Raw genomic sequence first — 15,491 nt, 5'->3', positions numbered from 1 at the left:
GGTACTTGGACCCCTGCCACTCATCTGAGAGACCCAGAAGAAGCTCCCGTTTCCTGATTTGACTCTGCCCAGCCTTGGCCATTGCTGCCATCTGGAGAGCGAAACATTGCATGGAAGATCTCTCTGTCTCTCCCTCTCTCTGTGTAACTCTGACTTTCAAATAAATACATATGCTTTGTTAAAAAGGCTCCAGTTGTGTTTAATCCACCAGCTAACAGCCTGCCCTGTGGTGGATTATGGTATATCACTTCCTCCAGGGAGAGTAAAGTGAAACATAATTACTGGAATTGATAACATAGTCTGCATCTCAATGTGCCTACCTTGTTGCAATGTCCCAGGTAGATCCTTACCTGAGTGTTCACTGAAAGATTTAATTTTTCATCTGGGGTTACTGTCTTGGAATCACCACAGAGCAGCATCGTGTTTGCAAATGGAAAGTTGTGAGATCAGACGAATGACCATTTGATCCACGTGTGTTATCATGAATCCCTTCTCTCAGAAGCTGTCAGCCTCATATGTCTACTTATTACACATTGAAAGCTTGTATCCCCCACCAAACTCATATGTGTGCTATCATTGGGGGTGGGGGCTCTCCGCAATAAATAGGATCACATGAAGTCATAAGGCAGAGACCTCCCTTTTTGGAATCAATGCCCTCATGATAATGAGAAGAGACACCAGAGCTCTCCTTCTCTTTTCCCTCTCTTGCTCACTCTCTCTCTCTCTCTCTCTCTCTCTTGCTGACTATCCCTGCCATGCAAGAACACACTGGGAAGTTGACTCTACAATCCAGGAAGATGGCCCTCACAAAGGAACTAAGTATGTCAGCGCCTTGGTCTTGAACCTTGGTCTCCAGAACTGGATGTTGGTTATTTTATTTTTTTTATTTGACAGGTAGAGTTACAGACAATGAGAGAGAGAGACAGAGGGAAAGGTCTTCCTTCTGTTGGTTCACTCCCCAAATGGCCACTTTGGCCGGCGCGCTGTGCTGATCTGAAGCCAGGAGCCAGGTGCCTCTTCCTGGTCTCCCATGCGGGTGCATGGGCCCAAACACCTGGACCATCCTCCACTGCCCTTCTGGGCCACAGCAGAGAGCTGGACTGGAAGAGGAATAACCAGGATTAGAACCTGGCGCCCATATGGATGCCGGTGCCACAGGCGGAGGATTAACCTAGTGAGCCACAGCGCCAGCCCCAAGGATGTTGGTTGTTTTAACCACTCAGTTTATGGTTTATTTTGACTAAAACACAAACAGAAGTATACAGATTGAGATAATCCACTGGGGGTTGGTGTGCTATCCAACAAGATACAACACATTATACATATCTCAATCATTGTATTTATTCACAAAAGTAGAGTACAGTGTGAGAACTAAGGGCTGAAATTGGAGGTCCTTATTATTAATCCCAGCATTGCTGGCTCAGTTGGGAGCTTTGCCCTTCCTTTCACCTCAATTTTAATCACAACTATTATAGAAGTCCTATTTCCAACAAAACAGGAAGTCCTACAGGAGAACACTAAGAATTCTAATAAACCTAAAATCACAGCTACTGTCTAGGAATATGCAAGTGTTCATACCAGTAAATGAATAGAAAAGGAAAGAACTGTTCTACTGGATGAATAATTGCCAAGACTTTTAATAACCTAAGCTTGTTACTACATGGTAGGTAAAGGGAAGAAAAATTTTGGAAATGGAGAGATGAAAGTGAGTGGGGCATTTTGTCAGAAGGTAGTCATACACCATAGTATGAATATATTACATGAGAACATGGAACGAACATCTAACCCTGTTCCCTGGGGAGGACTGGAGACATTCATAATGTCCTAATTTCAACTATGCTTTATATATGCGTCTGAGCTTATTTACTACTCATTTACTATTAATTAATATACAATGAATGATGTCTTCAGATTGACTATGGTAGGAGTATTGACATCTTGGAAACTCTCAAATGAACAGAAAAATGGATCTTGATTTATTGTTTCCTTGATTGTCTAGAATGGAGTTTATTAATTTGTAATCTAGGAACCAAACCCAACCAGCATGTGAATGTATAGTGGTAATGACCACAAGCTAAATATGAAGCTTACATTTTAAGGGTTATTAAAAACAAATAAGAAAAAAAGAGAAAGATTTATAAGATATAATTTTCAAAAACCCACAAAGTCTTAATTTCATAAAGAGTCTCTCTGTTCATTGACAGAAAAAAATTTACTGATATCTGGAGTACATTTGAATTTTTACTTCTTTTTTTTTTCTTTTTTTTTTCTTTTTTAAGAGAAGAGGAGTAGGAAGAAAGAAATACAGAGAAAGATCTTTATCTGCTGGCTCAGCCTGCAAATATCCACAACTACCATGGCTGCATCAAGATGAAGCCAAGTGCATGAACTCAATCTGGTTGTGCCTCTAATGTGGCACGGAACCAAGAACTTAACCTTCTTCCTCCCAGGTTGTGCGTTATCAGGGAGCTGGATTTGAAGCAAGGCAGAAACTCAATCCAAGGCATTCTCTTTTTTTTTAAGATTTTATTTATCTACTTGAAGGACAGACAGGCAAAGGCAGAGAAAGAGAGAGAGAGAGGTTTTCTATCCACTGGTTCACTCCCCAAATGGCTGCAAATGGCCAGAACTGAACTGATCTGATGCCAGGAGCCAAGAGCTTCTTCTGGGTTTCCCACATGGGTGCAGGAGCCCAAGGACTTGGGCCATCTTCCACTGCTCTCCCAGTGCACAGCAGATAAGTGGAGCAGCCAGGACTCGAACTGACCCCCACAGAGATGTTGGCACTACAGGCAGTGGCTTTAAGCGCTACACTACAGCGCCAGCCCCTAAGGCATTCTAATATGGGATGCAAGCATCCCAAGGGTTGTCTCTACCCAGTTTTGATTTTAAAAAGTGCTGGATAAAATGTTCAGATTGCTTATTAGATTTCACTGTGTGTCAGGTCTATAACTATCACAAGGTAATTAGTACAACAATGGCAAAAATATACTTCCAATATTCAAAATCTATTGGCCAACTCAGCAAAGAAGTAACTCATATCACAGATAGATGAGTGAAGTGTTGACACATCATTGCAGTTGCATTTGATATTAAGATTGGAAATATGCTTGGGGTGCCAGGAGTTAGAGAACTGCACACACGGGGGGCACCCAACGGGAAAGAAATTAAGAATAGAAAAAATGTTATTAGTATTAAAGGGACTCTACTCAACAAAAACTGACTAAATCAGCCAATTTGCATTTCCATTTTATTGTTTTTGTGTCTGGAGCCTACCATCTCCTCTCTTACAGTTCTTTAAACATAATGTAATACATTACTGTGAACTATAGTTGCTGTGTAACAGTAGTACTTGTCACTTCTGCCTGTGTTTTTACATTATCCACTGTCCATCTTGCCTTCCACGGCACCCTTCCCAGCCTCTGGTAATCACTGTTCTATGCCCACATCAGAGAGAGTGTGTGATAGTTCTCTTTCTGTGCTGCCTGATTTTACTCAGCATAATGTCCTCTAGTTCCTTCTGTTTTGCAGCAAATATCATAAAATTTGAAGTAGAAGAGGATAAAATGAATAACATTGCTGACATCAGGATTATCTTAGAGAGGACAATAACTTGTTCAAACAACTCACCCCACCCCAAGTTATAAGTGTCCTTCTCAGAAATGGTGGCAGATTATCACCTTGAAGGAATAGCAAGGGGATGGAGGGAGGGAAGAACCATTGTGTTCGTAAGTACGTATATGAAATGCATGAAATTTGTATACCTTAAATTAAAAAAAAACTTCTACTTATTTTTGAAATACACCATAATACATTATTATTTTTTTTTTTTTGACAGGCAGAGTGGACAGTGAGAGAGAGAGAGAGAGAGAGAGAGAAAGGTCTTCCTTTACCCTTGGTTCACACTCCAATGGCCGCCGCGGCCGGTGCACTGCGCTGATCTGAAGGCAGGAGCCAGGTGCTTCTCCTGGTCTCCCATGGGGTGCAGGGCCCAAGGACTTGGGCCATCCTCCACTGCACTCCCTGGCCACAGCAGAGAGCTGGCCTGGAAGGTGGGCAACCGGGACAGAATCCAGCACCCCGACTGGGACTAGAACCCCGTGTGCCGGAGCCGCAAGGCAGAGGATTAGCCTAGTGAGTCGCCGTGCCGGCCCCATAATATATTATTAACACAGCCACTCTGTTAGGAAACAGTATTCTCTGCTACTTGCCATACCTAGGAGGTTAAATATTTTAGATTCCATTTATAAATGATAACCTGTGATATTTGTCTTTCTGTGTCTGGTTTGTATCACTTAATAGAGTTTCTTCTAGACCCACCTATGCACTGAGAATCATATAATCTCATTCATTTGTATGGCTAAATAGGATTCTTCTATTTATATGTACCATAATTCTTTATCCATTCATGCATTGTTATACATTCAGGATGATCCCAAATTGTGGCTATTGTGAATAGTCGTAGTGTAATATTTCTTGGACATAAGGATTTCCTTCCCTTCAGGTATATTTTTAGTACTGGCATGAAAATGCAATCTTCTGCATTGATGGCATCATCTCTAAATTCTCCTTTTGCATCCACAATGTAAGTGTGAAAATTCTACTTTAATAAAACTCTATTATTCCTTAATTTTGTTTCCCCTTATTTACTTTATGAATAATTTATAAATGAGTATGTATGTGTATGTATGTGTATGTATAAAAATAAAAATACAAATATTGGAATGTACCGCTCTTGCTACTCAAGTATTAGTTAAGTAGATTTTATTAGCAATGCCTTATTATCTCAAATATCATCCCTCAGCAAAGTTGATTTATTTAGTCTATTGAGCAAGCACCACAAATTATATATTTGTTCTATAGGCTTGCCAGGAATAAGCATAAGACCCTACATTGATTGAAGCTTTTTTAGTACCTACTATGTTCAAGGTATCAAGCTTTCATGTATTATATCAGATAATCAATAGTTATTATCCAAGCCATCTCAAAATGCATTTAAAAGAAGTAAAAAAGATAACTTTTGATTATTTTAACTGTTTAAGAAAAGCAGGTGCTATAAGGAAAGGGTGTGTAGGATCTAATTTATTCCCATGCAGTGGATTAATTGAAATTTTATAGAAAATGAATTTACATAAAGTTAGTGAAGTGTTTAAAATGCCATACATACTTAAATTCTAGGTCTTATTCTGTAACAATATAATACATTTTCATAAAATACCAATATCAGCATAAATTTTACTATTTACCAATTTCTCTGAACTATCTATATTACATGAACAACAATATTTTACATTAATTATAATAAATGAAAATTTATTTTTTGAGTCTGTGCTATTTTTCATTATTCATATCAGTCTGCCCCATAGCATGATCCCAAGTACAATTTGTTTTAATAAAATAACTTTTTCAAAGGCGCAGTAATCTTCATGTTAATGTAGCTTGGAATTTCAAGGGCATACCTGATATAACAATGTGTTGTCATAAATATTTCTGACATTTATTCATTGTACTTTCCTTAAAAGCAAGTTAATATTTCAAAAATAAATTAATAGTAACATCATTTCTCAGCTCAATTATAAAATATGCTAATGTGTCAGACATTCTGAATGCATCAGGATTGGCTGGGGAGTGCCTTAGTCAAAGGAAAAGGAGTTTTAAGAAGCAGTATTCCATGGTGAATAATTTAACCATATGGTCATTTTGCTTTGATTTAATTCAGCAATGGATGTTAGGGATTTTATGAGGTACCTAGACAAGATCTAGTACTTCTAAAAAGGACATTTTACAGAAAAGGAGGCATAAATAGTATAAAAACTTCACTTATTTCATTTTTTTAAATTTTACCCTGGACTTTTCAAACTCTCCAAGGAAACATATTTCCTTTGGCATATTAAAAATGACTTATCCAATTCAGCCCAAATTCGAGAGCACTGACACCAATAATGTGTAGGAATTATATTTTGGATGAAATTTGATACATCAGGAATTATCAGGGAGATTTCTCACAATTAAACTTTAATTATGCCTAGATACCAGAGAGAAAGAGAGAGTTGTTGGAGTATAAAACTGTCTAGCACTCATGAAATACTGCTGCTGCTCTGTCTGCATTTGCATTCTGCAAAAATCTAGTAACAAGTTCTTAAAACATATGTGTGCTAATATACATACAACATGCACACATGAGTCTTAAAAATTCAAGGAATATGCATATTCAGAAAAATTTTACATGAATTTCAAAAAAAATTAGAACCAGAATAAGCTGATCTTTGAATTCCTTTATTCCCTTAATTTTTTAAGCTCCAATGGGTGTTATGTGCATGACTGACCATATGTATGTGTGTGTTTTCAATGAGTGTGAACCTACATTCACAGATATGTGTTTCCATAGAAATAAGCAATTATATTTTCACTCAAGATAAGAGTTATGTCCATACAAAGTATTCAATCATCAGATTGTCATGTGGAATCACTGTACCCACTGATAGCATCTAGGAAGCATTGAGTTTGCCGTGCACACAGCTGAGAAACAAGAATTGATCATCATCTCAGTGGTGGTAGATGAAGTTCCACAAGAAAAATGTGTTGGAATTTACGCTGAAACATTTATGGATTCTATTAACTTGTTTGCATTTAAAGTGCAGCTTAGGTCAATGGTATGCCTTCCTATGGGACACATTGCTTCCCAGAGTGTGTTTACATCTTCATTTATAACATGAAGATAATGATTCTTGACATACATTTTTCATGGTTTTGTGTTAGAAAGACAGTAATTGAAAATACCCTGACAAATATAAAGTGTTATTAGTCCTTCTATTTTTCTGACTATATTTGTTACCAAAATCTATTAGACCTGTGTGGGAGTATGCAGTAATAAATTGAAGCAATAAATAAATAGATAGATAAAATAGATATAAAAATGGCCCTTTCACTTAGTGAAGGCAGGAAATGTGTTTTTCAACAGATGCCTACAAATGAAAAGCAATGGCACACGTGAAGGTTCAGTGTAGGCTCTGATATTCTGGGGTTGAGAAAGCAATAAACTGCTGCCTATGCGTTAAACCTTGCACAGCATTCTGAGAGCTGCACAGTATCACAGGAGGTGTGAATATGGGATTGATGTAGTCGAAAAATGAAACTGTCAAACACCACATTCTAAGAATTGCCATCAGGATTACTATTTAATTGCATCTCTCCGATATGTTGTCAATCTTTCTACTGTCATTGATAGTGGAGTCGATTAAATAAATGAACAAAGATCAGTGGTAATTTTAGGTAAAAGTTTGCTTTTATTTCCTAAAACTATTCAGAGGTCACCAATTACTATTTCTCCTGCCCTCCTGTTTACTCATGTGGTCTCAGATTTTCTTGCTGGTGGTCATGTCCACTGCTCTCACTGTTAGATAGGTGTTTCCCTCCTAATTGCCACCAGTGTCACTCTGTTCGGAAGGTGACACTTGCAATTTCAGTTTGACACCTAAATCAGCATGAACAATCTCTCTCTTGGTCAGTGCCCTCACAACTGCCACCTATTTCTCTGATGGCTGGTCCCATTCTTTGAACTTTTTGCTCAATTTAAAATGAGTACATTCTATTCAAATTTTTGAAAGAGGAAGAGTGTTAGAATTGCTTGATCATAAAATATATATATATATTTGGTACTTTTTTCATAATTGCTTTCTCCATCATTCTAGGCCTTATTTGCAGGCCGTCTATTTTTTCACCATGAACTGTTTGGCTTCAACCGTCTCTCAAGGAGCCTAGCTGTTAAGAAGCCCATGTCCTAATCTGGAGCATCTGGGTTCCATTAACACCTCTGGCTCCTGACTCTAATTTATGCCCTGGGAGGCACCAGATCATGTGGTCCCTGCTGCCCATGTGGGAGATCTGAATTGCATTCCAAGCGCCTGACTTTGGGGTTGGCAAGCCCTGGATGTTATCAGCAACTGGGGAGTAAACTAACATATGGGAGTGCATTCTCTCCCTCTCTCCCTCTCTCTCTCTCTCTCTCTCTCTCTCTCTCTCTCTCTCATTTCTTGCCTCTCAAATAAATTAATAAATAATTTTAAACTTAAAAATAAATCATCATTTTCTTTCCTGTGATGTTTATGGTTTAGAAAGCAATTGGTGTGTGGGTATTGAAAAGAGATGAAACACTGGTTTATTGGGCACTGTGCCCTATATAGATGCAGGATAGTCACTTATGTTTGTGAGAGTCTCTTGCAGTACAAAGGTTAGTATATTTTTTACTTGATTATTGTTTAGGCATTGCCCAATCCTGAATTTAACCATGACTTTTCCACAATCTAAGTTCATGATACTAAGTTGCTTTACCTTTTAAATGTGTCTTCTCATGACTTAGCCAGCAACACAGCTTTCAAGAGTTTATATCATGACCCACACTCCTTCCTTCCTTCCTTCTTTCCTTCCGGCACTGATGATTTTTTCTTATTATAGCATGAACTACATGACAAGGACAATATCCACTTAATTAATTTTATTTTCCAAACACCTGGCTCTACCCAGAATAGGATGGATACAAGGTTTTGGAGCCTTGTGGGTCATGTAGATGAGTTTGGATATTATTTAAGTAAAAGGAAAAGCCAATGAATGATCCATATGAAGAATAACTGTGATTTGTTTCCTACTTTTCAAAGTTACCTCTCTTTTTCTGGGGATTAGAAAGGAGATGGATGCACCACTGGAAAAATAACAAGAGCAAATAAGGACACATTAGCATGAGTCAGGCAAGAAAGGCAGTATTTAAATTGTGTATGTAAAGACAAGGGTCTAGAATAGTACACATTTGGTCTGTACCAGGCTGTAGGAAGATGGGGTTTTCCTGTGTGTTCTGTGGAATAGAACAGAAAGGAATGGACAGAAAGGAAGGGTCCCAGAACATCAAACAGATTTGATGAACTGAGCCAGCAGCTACTGGGACTAAGAAGACTCAGAGAAAACAATGTGGGTGAGGTAAGTTCTAGGGGAAGGGACAATACGGTTGACAATTCCACCTAGGACGCTTCCAAGTTGAGATGCCTATGTTCTTAAATAAAATAAGTTCGAGGGTGGATTTTGGAGACAAAAGATGTCATTTGGGACAAATGCATTCCATGTCACACTGCCTGATTTGAGTCTTGGCTCCTCCACTCCTAATTCAGTTTCCTGCTGACATGCATCCAAGGAAGGCAACATAGGATGACTGACGTGCGTGAGTCACTGCCATCCAAGTAGTACACCCAGATTGACCAAAGTCAACAGCAAGGAACTCCAAGCTGCATCAGAAGCAGAGCAGCTGGAACTCAAACTGTCACTTGGGCATAGGATTCCAGCTATGAAGGCGGAGGCTTAATACACTGCACCACAATGCCGGCACCTGTCTCTGCATTTCAAATAAAATGAGCATAAATAAATAAAAAAAAAACTAAAAATAAATGAAAGAAGTTTGGTAAATGATTCTGGATATCAAAGGAGGGGAATGAGGTTGTCAAAATTTGACAATAGTCTGTATTTAAAATATGTTTAGAGACAATTTATCTGAAATGACAGTCAATTAGGACATGCACAGTGAGAAAGGAAGAACTCTGGGAAAAAATTCCTGGAAGAAGCCAAATTACTTACAATTGTGTGTGTGAGTGTGTGTGTGCCAGATACAAAGAGATAGAGATCCCAAAATTGTTGGCAAAATATGAGAAGAAATGTGTTGTGTATGAAGTGCTAAGAAAAATGAATGCTTCTAAATAAGACAGTATTCAATGTATTGGGTCACTGAAAGGTTCTTTGCTTTTGTAACCTGTAGGTCACTGGTCACCAGACAAGATTAATCTTTGTCAGATACATAATTTGCAAATATTCTCTCCCATTCCATTGGTTGTCTTTACACTCTGTTGATTGTCTCTACTGCTGCATAGAAACTTCTTAATCTCCTGCAATCACATTTGTATATATTTGCTTTGGTTGCCCATGTTTTCAGTATCTTAACCCTCAGATTTTTACTTTTTTTCAATTTTATGCATATGGACACCAATTTTCCCAGCAGCATCTATTAAAGACTGTGCTGTGTAGGACAGTATGTTCTTGGCAGCTTTATGAAAGATCAGTTAGCTACAGGGGTATGTATTAACTTCTGGGATCTCAGTTTTTTCAGGAATCTATGTGTCTGCTTTTACACCAAACCTAAACCACATGAGGTATCACCTGACCCCAATTAGAATGACTATTATCAATCTCGGGAGGTTCCAAGATGGCAGAATAGGGAGGGAGCTTACTAATAGTCCAGGAGAAGACAGATTAATAAAAGTGGAGATAGTGTAGTCCCAGGGAAAGAGTTAGGGAAAAAACAGCAGAGGAAACTCTTCTGTAATTAGAGGGACATGGTGGACCTACATGGAGGGCACAGGCACCCACGGCTCAGGACTCCAGCTGCCAAAAGCCTCTGCACCAGCGCTGGAAGGTGAGGTGAGAAGAAACTGCAGTAGCTTGAGACACTTGCGGAAAAGCGGCAGGAAGAGTCTAGAGGGAACGAGGCTTGAAGCCCTGGAGAGGAAAGTACACCAGCCTAACTAGAGGAGAAAAAAATTAAAAGGGTGGTATGGACAAGATTCTCTCTCCAATCACCTTACAAAGGTGTATGAGCCGATAGAGCAGGCACCAACTTGGACATACATAACAGCTGTGCCAGAATATCTGACTCTTGTGGGAATAATAACAGGAGACTAATACCTAGTGAATGTGTGGAGCTTATGAACTGGACTGTGAAAAAAAAAAAAAAACCTGAGGGTGTGTGGGAGAACTCACAGGGTGGCTGAGACATGAGTCATCTCAGTCAAGATTGGGTGGCCCTGGCTACCCGGTGGGAGACACTGCAGGGGAATCTGAACTTACACTGAGGACTGCACAGATCCTTTGTGTGGTCCTTGAGACAGAGCAGATGAATATTATACCCACTGGGGCTAGCGCTCAGGCACTGAGCACCATCGAGGAGAAGAGCTCAGATGAGTGGAATTACTTCCCTTCTGATAGAGAGAGAGAGAGAGAAATGAGAGAAGATTTACCATGCCAAACCTGGGTGTGTCACCTTAGGCACACCCTTAACCCTGAAAAACTGAACAGAGCTCTCTGGCCACACCTACCACAAACCTCTAAAGATTCACTGAAAGTAGACAGTCCACTTGTCTACAGAGTCATATTGTAACCAAAAAAAGTCACCACAGTGAAAAAAAAGAAACCAAAGAATATCTGCACAATGCCGAACAACAAAAGCAACAACTGAGGAAACAAGAACAAGGAAGACAACAGGACACTCCCAAAAGAATATGACACTTCAATACAAGATTATGAAGACAACGAGACAGAAGACGTGAAAGAAATGGAACTCAAAAATTTACAATAAGAATATTTAGAAGTAATCAAAAAATTCATGAACTATTAAAATCCATGCAGGACATAAAAGAAAATATCTCTCATGAAAATGAAATCTTAAGGAGGAATCAAAATGAAATAAGGAATTTAATAAAACATGAAATTGAGATATTGAAGAGAAATCAAAATGAAATGAAGAATTCAATAGAACAAATAGAAAACAGAGTTGAGAGCCTTAAAGACAGAATCAGTGAGACAGAAGAGAGAATATTGGACTTAGAAGACACAGCATAGGAAAGTATACAGTCAAACCAGAGACAAGAAGAGGAAATTAGAAATCTATAAAATATTGTTGGTAATCTACAGGATACTGTTAAAAAAAACAATATTCAGGTTCTAGGAATTCCTGAAGACATGGAGAGAGAGAAAGGATTGGAAGGCCTCTATAGTGAGATACTAGTAGAAAACTTCCTGGGTTTGGAGAAAGAAAAAGACATTCAAGTACAGGAAGCACACAGAACTCCCAATAAACATGACCAGAAGAGGTCCTCACCACGACACATTGTAATCAAGCTTGCCAGAGTGACACATAAAGAAAAGATTCTAAATGTGCAAGAGAGAAATGTCAGGTACTCTCAGAAGATCTCCAATTAGACTCACAGCTGACTTCTCATCAGAAACCCTAGAGGGTAGGAGGCAATGGCGAGATATAGCTCAAGTATTAAGATAAAAAAAATGCCATCCCAGAATATTATATCCTGCAAAACTCTCATTTGTGAATGAAGATGAAATAAAGACGTTTCACAGCAAACACAAATTGAAAGAATTTGTCGCCACTCATCCAGCCCTGCAAAAGATGCTTAAAGATGTGCTACACATAGAAACACGGCCATCAATACAAAAGAAGGTAAAGGGAGAAAATCTCTCAGTAAAAAAATCACAGGAAGTTCAAAGTATATATTATAAATATCTATGGGGGCAGTGCTGTGGCACAGCAGGTTAAAGCCCTGGCCTGAAGTGCCGGCATCCCATCTGGGCACTTGTTCGAGTCCCAGCTGCTCTTCTTCTGATCCAGCTCTCTACTATGGTCTGGGAAAACAGTGGGAAATGGCCCAAGTCCTTTTACCCTTTCACCCAATTGAGAGACTTGGAAGAAGCTACTGGCTCCTGGCTTCGGATCCATGCAGCTCCGGGCGTTGCGGCCATCTGGGGAATGAGCCATTGGATGGAAGTCCTCTCTCTCTGTCTCTGCCTTCTCTGTAACTCTTTCAAATAAATAAAATAAATCTTTAAAAAGAAAAGAAATATATATGGAAAAATGACAAGACAAAGTCAGTAATTATCAACAGTCACATTGAATGTTAATGGCCTCAACTCTCCAGTTAAAAGACACAGGATGGCTGAATGGATAAAAAAATCTATTTGCTGCTTACACAAAGCACATCTCTCCAACAAAGTTGCATGCAGCCTGAAAGTGAAAGGCTGGAAAAAGATATTCCATGCCAACAGAAACCAGAAAACAGCTGGCATAGCCATCTTAATATCAGACTAAATAAATTTTAATACAAAACTCTGTTAAGAGAGATAAAGAGGGGCACTATATAATGATTAAGAGATCAATTCAACAGGAAGATGCAACTATTATAAATGCATATTCAATTAGTTACAGGACACCGGGCTATTTAAAAGACATGTTAAGGAACTTAAAGGGAGACTTAGACATCAATACAATAGTATTGGGGGACTTCAATACTCCACTTTCAGCAATGGAGGATCAACCAGACAGAAGATCAACAATGAAACAACAGATTTAATCAACACTATAGACCAAGTAGATCTAGCAGATATCTACAGAACTTTTCATCCTACACTTGAAGAATACACATTATACTCAGCAGTACATGGAACCTACTCTAGGATTGACCACATACTAGGCCATAAAGCAAGTCTCAGGAAATTCAAAAGAATCGAAATCAAGCATCTCCTCAGACCACAATGGAATGAAGGTGGAAATTAGCAACTCAGGAATCCCTAGAGCATATGCAAACACATGGAGATTGAACAACATGCTCCTGAATGAACAGTGAGTCATAGAAGAAATCAAAAGAGAAATCAAAAACTTTCTGGAAGCAAATGAAGATAACAACACAACATATCAAAATTATGGGATAAAGCAAAAGCAGTGTTAAGAGGAAAGTTTATAGCAGTAGGTGACTACATCAAGAAATTGGACAGGCAACAAATAAATGAGCTATCAATGCATCTCAATGATCTAGAAAAACTACGGCAAACAAAACTCAAAACTAGTAGAAGAGAAATAATTAAAATTAGAGAAGAAATCAACAGAATTGAATTCAAAATAATTACAAAAGATCAGAAAAATGAAGAGCTGTTTTTTTGAAAAGATAAGCAAAATTGATACCTCATTGGCTCAATTAACTAAAAAAACAAAAGACCTGAATCAGTAAAATCAGAGATGAAAAAGGGAATGTAACAGACACCACAGAAATAAAAAGTTATCAGAATTACTACAAAGAGTTGTAGGCCAACAAACAGGGAAATCTATTAGAAATGGACACATACAACCTACCTAAATTGAACCATGAAGACATAGAAAACCTAAACACCTAAAAAGAAACCTGAAACCTGTAGAAGTGAAACTGACACTATGAGAAACAATGAGTTGATCAGCCCTTGTCCTGACTGTTGAGGAACGACTTACTATTTTATTGCTTTTAATATTTTTTAGTTCTAATCAATACTATTGGTTGAACTCTTTAATTAATACACAATTATTCTTAGGTGTTTAAATTTAACTGAAAAGTGATCCCTGTTAAATAGAAGAGTGGGAATAAGAGAGGGAGGAGATGTACAGTTCAGCACATGCTTCCTCAGACTAACCCCTAATGGTAGAGCTAGAAATGTGCCAGGGGATTCCAAATCAATCCCATCAAGGTGGCATGTAAAAATACCATCTTACTAGCAAAGTGATCAGTTTCAGTTCATAATTGATCACAATGATAGGATTAAGTGTCAAAGGGATCACATAAATAAGACTAGTGTCTGCTAATAATAATTTAAAAATGAGAGAACAATCCAACATGGGAAGTGGGATATACAGCAGACTCATAAAATGGCAGATGTCCTAAACAGCACTCTTGCCTCAGAATCAGCCCTTTAAGGCTTTCAGATCTGGCTAAAAAGCCCATGAGAGTTTTGCAGGCATGGAAAGCCAAGACACTGCGGCAAGAAAAAAAAAAAAAAAGACCTAAATGAAAGATCACTGAGTGAGATCCCAGTGGAAATAACGGGCAAAGAAGGACGTGCCTTTATCTGAAGGGAGGAGAGAACTTCCAATTTTATTATGGCCTTGTCTAAATAAGGTTGGAGTTTGTGGACTCACCTTGGCAGCTTATGACAAGAGCCTCAGGTGTTCACTGACGTCATAAGTAAGAGTGACAATTGTTGCATCAACAACGGGAGTCACTGTGCACTTGCTCCCCATGTAGGATCTCTGTCCTTAATATGTTGTACTATGTGAATTAATGGTAAAACTAGTACTCAAACAGTACTATATACTTTGTATATCTGTGTGGGTGCAAACTGTTGAAATCTTTACTTAGATATACCAAGTTGATCTTCTGTATATAAAGATAATTGAAAATGAAGAATGGGATGTGAGAGGGAGTGGGAGATGGACGGTTGTGGGTGGGAGAGAGGTTATGGGAGGAAGAGCTGCTATAATCCAAAAGTTGTACCTTCAAAATTTATATTTATTAAATAAAAGTTCTAAAAAATGACTATTATCAAAAAGGTAAAAAGTAACAAGTGTTGGTAAGGATGTGAAGAAGGATGTTGTTGGTGGTAATGAAAATTAGTTCATCCTGGAGCCAGCAATATGGTGTGGAAGGTTAAGCTGTTGCCTGAGATACCAGTACCCCATACAAGCACTGGTTCAAGTTCCAGCTGCTCCATTTGTAATCCACACACACACAAATGAAACTAAAAAAGAATATAATCTTGACACTTGAATCAAAATGAATGTAACTGGAGATGATTATGTTAAATAATGAAACAAGCCAGACACAGAAAGTCAAATATAGTATACTCTGTCAATGTGAAAATTTTAAAAA

The sequence above is a fragment of the Oryctolagus cuniculus genome, chromosome 13 (assembly GCF_051225735.1).
Source record: "Oryctolagus cuniculus isolate XC-2025 breed Fujian yellow rabbit chromosome 13, ASM5122573v1, whole genome shotgun sequence".
Taxonomy (NCBI): Eukaryota; Metazoa; Chordata; class Mammalia; order Lagomorpha; family Leporidae; genus Oryctolagus; species Oryctolagus cuniculus.
Note: the sequence above shows the minus strand (reverse complement) of the source record.